General features: G+C 38.0%; 1 protein-coding gene across 3 annotated transcripts in view; it reads left to right on the top strand.

Annotated features, from left to right (window-relative positions):
- Positions 1-582: 582 nt before the first annotated feature.
- ZNF644 (zinc finger protein 644) overlaps positions 583-8,407 on the top strand; it is a 116,429-nt gene continuing 108,604 nt past the window's right edge. For 2 of the 3 annotated variants that reach the window (XM_007468522.1, XM_007468521.1), the window contains exon 1: positions 583-849. The gene's annotated coding sequence lies outside the window, so the exon portion shown is untranslated. Of the gene's footprint in view, positions 850-1,264; positions 1,502-8,407 lie in introns of those variants that run through there. The other variant, XM_007468523.1, reaches the window with a different exon arrangement.

The following is an 8,407-nucleotide window of genomic DNA, read 5'->3' as shown; positions in this document are numbered from 1 at the left end:
TCAGACTCTGAGGTGGATACTTGTTTAAAAAGTTTTCTAGAACTCTCTCGGGACCTACTAATTCTTTGAAGGGTAACCAGCATACCGGGTGCTTCTTATATAACTTTAATTCGGAGACCCACAACACATTCAGTAATGCAGGGAGAAAGTATGTTCACAGAATCAAATTGGACCAAACCCAGGGAACCTTTTAGGGTAGGCTTTTCCGTTAACTGAGATGCTACACTTGATGCTCTGCTTGTCCATCAAGCATCTCCCAACAATTGCTCCCCTTAAGATCCAGAAACCTTCTTCTGCCATTACTCTACAGCTGTGACCGGCAATGTCGAGTCCTTTAGCTGTTTTCCTCAACAGTAGAAAGAAAAGGAACTGTGGCCCTCTCGTGATTGTGGAAATCAAATATGGGTCTGTTCCACCTTAAAGGGCCTAGACTTGCCTAAGTGTTTGGGTCTTGCAGAGTTTGGGCACCACCATATTTGGAGCGTGCCTACTTTGGGGCGGGAACCTCCTTGAGAGTGATTAGGTCAGCGCTGGGGGAGGTGACCTTGTTGGGTTTCTAGCACCCGAGAACAGTGGTGCACTGTTTCTGCTGCACCCTTTGGTGTAATTGGCCCAGACGCTCCACCAGCGCGAAGCCGCCGGAGAGCTCCTCGCTGGCCGCCCCCGCGGCCCGCAGCTCGGTAAGAGGCGGGAAAGCAACGCGCCTGCGCCGTGGGAACCGGGGCCGAAGGCGAAAAGCGGGGAGCGGAGGGGGGCCGTTGGAGCCGAGTAGCGTACAGAGCGGCGTGTGACGCGGGGACGCCGCGCGCTCCCAACGTCGCCCCGGTTTGACGCACACGGCACCAAACTGTGAGTTTCAGGGGTTATTTGGTCGGATTCGCCGGGACCTGTGTGGGTTTCGGGCCTCTGGGTTGTGGCGGCGGCGGGACTGAGGGTGGCGGAGGAACTTGGGGGACCCGGCCTTCGGCGCTCGGGCCCGGGGAGCTACGCCCTAGGCTGGGTCCCAACCATCCAAAAGGACGCATTTTGCCGCACAGGCTAAGATGGCGGCGGCGGCCGAGGAGGCGGAGTTGGTGCTACACAAGGAGCCCGGGACCCGGGTTCGGGGAGGGGACTCGGCGGAGGGGCGGGGGGGGACTTTTCCACGGCGGCGTCGGAGGATCCGGTAGCGGACACAAAGGGGCTGAGCTGGGCACTAGACTTGGGGGTTTTGTTTAGTCACATGAAGCTGAGCAGCCAGTGAGCAGTAGAGGGAAGGGGCCGAGACCAGGCGGCTTGGGGAGCCTTGCGGTCGCCATTGCAATGCACTGAGTAACGGGGCGGTCCAGAGCAGCCACCAACCCCTCTCTTTGGGGCTGCTCTGCCTCGGCCAGAAGCGTAGGCTCTGGCGTTAACTGTACACACCCCTCCCCTAACGTGGGACCAGGACCGCAGAGCCCTCCCCTCCCCCCTGTTTTGCAAGATCTTATGCCGATAGGTGCCTGGGAAGTAACAGCAAGAGGTAAATCGCTCAAAGTGTTTGGGTTGCCAGGGGCTTGGTGGGTGTCCAGCTAAAGCTTTTTGCTTCTCCAGGTCTGATTCCCTGGCCTTTGTGTCCCTGGGAGCTTAATCTCTGCCAGAGGAAAGCAGGTGTGCTCCACTCCTCCCGTGAACCTGAAGATGAGTTGTCCCAGACCCTTCTCAGTGATTGGAAACTTAGGTGGTGGAACTAACGGTTTCTTGTTACGAGACTTCCACAGACGACTCTCGTGTTGGGATCCATCCATGGTTTAGCAACATTAGTGGAAAACTTTTCTTGAACTGTTTTAAGTAATATTGACATAAATTTAGTTGTTATAAAACTTTTATGTTTAGACTTCATATTTTGTGTGGTCATTAAGAAGTACTCAACGAGGAGAGAAACACAATTGAGAGCCTGAATGATGGTCCTGTTTTGTATACAAGTTAATAACTTCAACAGAAATAACCAAAACACCATCATCTATTCTGGCCAGTCCTAACTAATGCCAGGCTTGTTGCATCTGGATGATAGATTAGATTTGCCTTAATAATATATTGCCTCTCTGCAGTAGTTTAGTTACATAGTTTTGGTCCCACAAGAAAAAGAGCATTTCAAAAAATAGACAACTCAAATTGCTCAAAGAAAGGAAACCTGCTGTTTGCCTTCAGTCATATGTGTAAGTATCCAGGGAACTAGATGGCAGCAATATTACATCGATAGGTTTTGGTAAGAAAAAATTAGAAAGAAGTTACAGTTTAGTTTAGACATTTTAATAGGTGAAACACGAAGGCTTGACTAGTATTAATGCAGTGATATATATATTGCTGTTAAAATCATGGTCGTGTAAGTTTTAGAATTTCTAACAATTTAAACTTATACTGCGCTTACATCTACATCGTACTTGGTATATTTGTAATATTTGAAGTACAAAATTTGGAAACAACTAATGTTTTGGCTAGGTCACATTAACAAATTAAATTACTTGAAGGGAGATTTAAGCACATTTATATAACTAGCTTTAGATCTCTGTTCAAATCGAATTTGAACTTTTCAACATTACTTAAAACTTTGATTTTCCTTGTTTTTTCCCAGATTTGTCTCCCCCCTTTTAGGTTTTCTCCTTCTAATAGAGAGCACTCTTGCATTAACGAATAGGAGATATATTAATATCAGCAAAATTATTATTGAATCATATAGTTTTAGTGTAGAAGGAATCTTAGAGAACAACTAGTATTACTCTCTCTTTTTCAATATATTAAGGGCCAGAGATGATTAAGTTAATGGCATGATGGAAAATTGTCTCTCAACTTATACCCCATTGGTCTTTTCATTGGTCACATTGCTGGGATAAGGAGGTGACTATCTGCAACTAATAATGGTTATAAAACAAAACAAGGAAGTATGCTTGAGAGTACTTGTTATTCAGATACTATTATATTAATGAGAAATTCTGTGACAATAAAACTTTTATTTAACTTGATATGGTAACAGTTTTTAAAGTGACTTCCAAAGTGAAACAAAATCAGTTACAAAATAAAGACATTTCAGATAATTTCAAAGCAATGTTGCTTTTAAATTCTGAGGTTTTCAAAACAATGGACTCAGAGATTTGAAAAACAAAACAAAACAGGTAGCTTGATAAACTTCTTGTAAAGTTTGAAGTAATTGCCATTTCTACTAGTTATTAGATAAGAAATGAGATAGAGGCTTGAAACAGTGGTGCTAGTGCATTTCATTTTGTAATAGTGTTTTAGTTGGAAAAATGGACATACCACTTTGCCTCCTGTTAAAAACAACTTGTTTAGACTAACTAGTACTACTGCTGAGTAGTAAATCTGTAACATCTGTTAGCAAATTCAACAAGTAGTAAAATCATTTATGATGGGATCCCACAGTTACCTTTAACTTCTTTAGATATCACGTTTTAAAAAAAACAGGTAAATTGGCTTTAGGTTTTAAAGTTTTTATGGGTCTTTTAAGGTGCACTTAAATTATTGATTTTTCTAGGAAAGTTGATATATTTCTTAATTTTCAACACTATGTGAGTGGATTTAATTATACTTTGGTTTTGTGATAATTAAGATTACTCCTGGATTCTCTGTATCAATAATTATGAAGTGAGTCTGTCACCTGCAGACCTTAAACTTTTTGCAGGTTTAATTTGTCATTCAGGTTATAAAAGAGGGAGAAGTTTGTTGTGGTTGAATTGAGACTGTATTGGGTAACAGGAGGAGAAAAGAAAGACTCAAGGACAGTTACTTGAAGTGGTGGGGTTACCTGCAATTTAAAAAATTTAAAGAAATCGGTTGTTAGAAAAGATCAGGTTCATCTTTCTCTCACCCCAAATATATTACTAGTGTTTAGGGTTACTTACTTAGACTCTTCTCAGAATGTGATTCTAAAGGAAAGCAGGGGATCTTACTCTTGTGGGAATGCTTTTCTCATGACTGCTTTTTCAGACATATATTAAGGCAACTATAGCTTGCACCGAATGCAGAAATTGGAATTATCCAGCCCTAATTTTTAAAGAACACTAGTTTTAGCAGTTCTTTTTTAATGCTTAAAAATTTTTTAAATTGATAGTCTGTAAAATAAAACATGAGAATAAAGGATGGATACTATAATGTTTTGGATAGATATCCAAATAAGCTCTAATTTTTTTACATTTATTTGTTATTAATCCATCTGGTATAGAGAATGTCTGCTTTGGAGAATCTGTAAATATTGAACAGAATTGTGTAGCACTGACTGAAGCAGTTTTAGAAGTGGTGTCTTTTAATTCAGGTTTATTAGGAGGGAATAGCTGCTTTTAATAGTGCAACCCATTTATATCATTGAATTTTGAGAAAACTGAGAATAATCAAACTGATTCTAGCACTAGCTCACCCTGCTGGTTGGCTAAAGTATTTCTCTTCTTTCCCCTCTCGAAACAAAACAGAACTAAACTAAACTAAACTAAAACACCAAACATAAAGATCACTTGAGACCTAGAAGGTAGAACACCAAGTTCAATTCGTGGTCTTTCTTCAGATACCTGGAGTCTCCATGAAAAAGTTGTATTATTATTCTCTCTAGGGCCTCAGTTGCTGTACTGTTTAATTTTTTCTTAGATCTGCTGAAGCTGAACTGTGAAGTTACTATCCTCTCTGAATTTACTGGGAACTCTTATGTGATTAGGAGGAGTTAGTATGTTTTTGTTCCTTTAAATTCAAGATAAAAGATCCTTTGACTACTGAGAGATGTTAGCAGTCCTGTGAGATAAACTTTTCAGGAGGAGAAAAGTCGAGGATTTCAAGAGGAGGAAGAGGAGAAAAATGCTAGGGTAGCAGCAACAGCAGTGCCTACTTCTCTTGGATGAGGGAAAGCGAGACTATTAAGATTAGCGTTTCTAAGAGATTTCCCTTGTACCTCTACTAACGGTTGCCCTAACTCCTCTTCTGTCTGTAAGCTGTAGCCTTCCCATTTCATTTGGGATTCTTGGAACTGTGATTTTGTAGGTAGCTTTGTTTAAAGTATGGATGAATGATTTGTTCTTGAAATATGATTCTTTTAGTCTAAACTGTGATAGAAGTGAAGTTGGTTAGAGTGATAAACACAATGTTTTAGGTATTAAGCTTTTTAGAATGTATATCATTCATTGAAATTGAAAATACAGCTTTATTTTGTTAAATTGAAATATAGTTGATACACAATATTATTTTAGTTTCAGGTATACAACTTAGTGATCAACATTTAAATACATATGGAATGATCACCAGGATAAGTCTAGTAACCATCAGACCCCATACAAAGTTATTATAATATTATTGACCATATTTCTTATGCTATATATTATATTACCTCCCCATGACTTACTTATTTTAAAATTGGAAGTCTGTACCTCTTAATTCCTTTCACCTATTTTGCCCATGCCCCTCCCCATTCTGGCAACCACCCCGTTTGTTCTCTGTTATCTATGGGAAAATATAGCTTTTAAAAGACTTTGTACAAAGTCAGGAAACTAAATATGTTGTGAGTCAAAAGGACAATTTCAAATTAAAAAGCACCTAATAAAGTGTTGGGATTAAAGTTCAGTTTACAAGCCATATTTACCTGTATTATATCAGTTATTTATCTAATATTTATGAAGGTTGAACATTTTTATCCTTCTAGAGTATTTATCCTTTTACTTGAAAGCATAGTATCTTTTCATCAGTTTCTTGAGGAAGATGTCAAACATAACTAGTATTTTCAAAACACCAATTACTGGGGAGGGGGATGGTTCCTAATTATTGTTGAATAGTTTGTGCAGGATGGGAGGATAAGGTTTAAAAAGTGTAAGCCTTGAAGTAAAACTGGTGGGGTTAAGATCTAGCTGTGTGAGCACTAGGCAAGTAGATTTAACAATAAGAAAACTTCATAGAGGTTTAGGTTTATATTACATAATTCATGTAGTAAAGTCCTTAGCTTTCTGATATGTAATGAATGCTGAGTAAATGTTAGCTGTTAGAATAACAGTTATTATTATTATCATCATTGTTTAATTGTGTTTCCTACAGTAACGTGAAATTTTCACCTGTGAGTGATCTGAAGTTGTATACTTTTTCTAAAGTTCCATTTTGAGGCCCATATCTACAAAGGAAGTAAGAGACAGTCATCAAAGTGTGGCATCTCCAGTTCTAGCAGCTAAAGCTATAACCAGGGTCAATATTTCGGGAACACATTCTCTTTTATGGCTGTCAGCTAATGATGATGATGATAATAATGCATTTGGGAGTGAGTGCATTTGAGTGAAGGGCTTTCCCAACCCGTGGGTTGGTTTGCTTTGTTACAACATCCTCAATTTCTTCACTTGCCTTTAAATTCTTGACCATGAGGTTGGTGGTGACCATTAGTAGAGAGAAGCGCGTGAGTGGCTATGTGTATTTTTATATAAAGTGCACAGAAACCCCAGATGAGAGTGAGGAGTGGCTTCAGCAGAAGCTAGATTGAGGAGAAGAATGTTATCTTTTCATTACTTAGTCTGAGTCAGGGGAATTTCCTCAAACAGCATTTCCTTTTGCTGTTTTCCTCTCTACACTTCTCTTTGTTTTGTATATATCTGTGCTGGTATAGTCTTAAGCTTATTTCCCACTTTAAGTTTTTCTTGTACCACCTACCTTCCCCACCACAAACACAAATTTTAAACTTTAAAAGAAACTATAAAAGGCAGTTAGTAAAAGTACTTTTAAGTTCACGTGAGGAGGGGATGTGAATATGAAATATTAGAAGTTTAATATTTGTTGAAAAAATATTTTCAATGGTTTGGAAAAGGAAGTGGGAAATCACCGATAATCTTGTCACCATTATATAATCATTAGTATTAAAGGAAAGGGAGATGAGACTGACATTAATTAAGCATCTACTATGTATTCCTTATAATTATGCTGTGATATATATATATTCCCATTTCATATGCAGGAAAACAAACTCAGACTTGGGTCACGTAGATAGTAAATAGTAGAGCAGCCAAGTTTCAACCTAGGCATATCTTGATTCTACAGATGAGACCTTTCTATTCTGCCTTCCTAGCCTTTCTTTCTGTATATCTACGTTTTTACCTTATACAGTTGTAAGTTTTATCTCCTCATGAAATGTAACAGTATAGAAGCGTTTTTCTGCATACCCTTATTTCAAGTGGTGTCTTATTGCCCACATTGTTTATTCATACCACCATATAAAGGTTCTTTGTCTTGGCTGCTGGACATTGATACAGTGATATTGGTCAAAATAGAAGCTGCTTATTTCTTTACTCAGTGACTAAGATGAAAAATAATTAATTAGAAAAAATACTCTAATATTTTAGAGTATTAAAATACTCATATTTTAATCATAAAAGTATTAATTAGAACTAATACTCTCTGGGATTAGAAATTCTACGAGTTTAATACTACTATCTACCCTTTCTGGTGAGACATTTAACTCAAAATGGATATATGTAAAATGTAGGTGACATTTTCAGTTTATAGCCATATGAAAACAGAAGTTTTAAAATATTTTTACGCTTTGAAATGTCTTAAGCTTCCTTGTTAAAAACCTTTAAAGTTGATATTAAAATTAAATAGGTACTTAAATCAACTGTTATTATTAATAATTCTTAATGTAATAATCTTTAATATATAAAAAGAAAAGCTTAATATTGAATTTCTTACACTCGTATTGGGTGGAGGCCATATATTAAAAGATAATTTGTGGGACATTTATAAATCGATTGTATAGGTCAGCACTGCCGAGTAGAAATATGTTGAGCCACAATGTGATTTAAATATTTTCATAGCCACATTAAAAAATAAAAAGAAAAAAGTAAAATTAATATTAAATTCATTTTATTTAACCTGGTACATCCAAAATATTATCATTTCAACATGTACACATTGAGATACTTGCCATTCTTTTTTTTCACACCAAGTCTTCAAAATCCAGTGTGTGTTACATACTTAAAGCATATCTCAGTTTAGACTAGCCAGACTTCAAGTGCTCATTAATCACGGATTGGACAGTGCAAATATAGACAGTAAGTTCTATACAAGCATGGAGAAAGGGTAGAAATTGAACTGAGTCTTAAAGGATAGTTGAGAAAAGAGTATGCTGGGGAAGAACATTCCCAGAAAGAAGTGATGGAAATTAAAATAGGAGACATTATTAGAAACCATATAATAGAGTGGCTTGAATCCAGCTTACGGAATTTGGTTTCTACGTGTGTGTGTGTGTGTGTGTGTGTGTGTGTGTGTGTGTGTGTGGGATAGATGCTGGAGGGTGCGTAATCCATGTCTTGCACATGAGCACTTGATGAATATTGAATTAACATTTAAGTGAATTAATATGAGGCAGAATAAGAAAAATGCTGGCAGAATACTAACAAAGCCTTGTGGGTCTTACAAGGGGAAA

Source organism: Lipotes vexillifer, unplaced genomic scaffold, assembly GCF_000442215.2.
Source record: "Lipotes vexillifer unplaced genomic scaffold, Lipotes_vexillifer_v1.1 scaffold490, whole genome shotgun sequence".
Lineage (NCBI taxonomy): Eukaryota > Metazoa > Chordata > Mammalia > Artiodactyla > Lipotidae > Lipotes > Lipotes vexillifer.
Note: the sequence above shows the minus strand (reverse complement) of the source record. Positions and strands in the feature narration are given on the sequence as shown.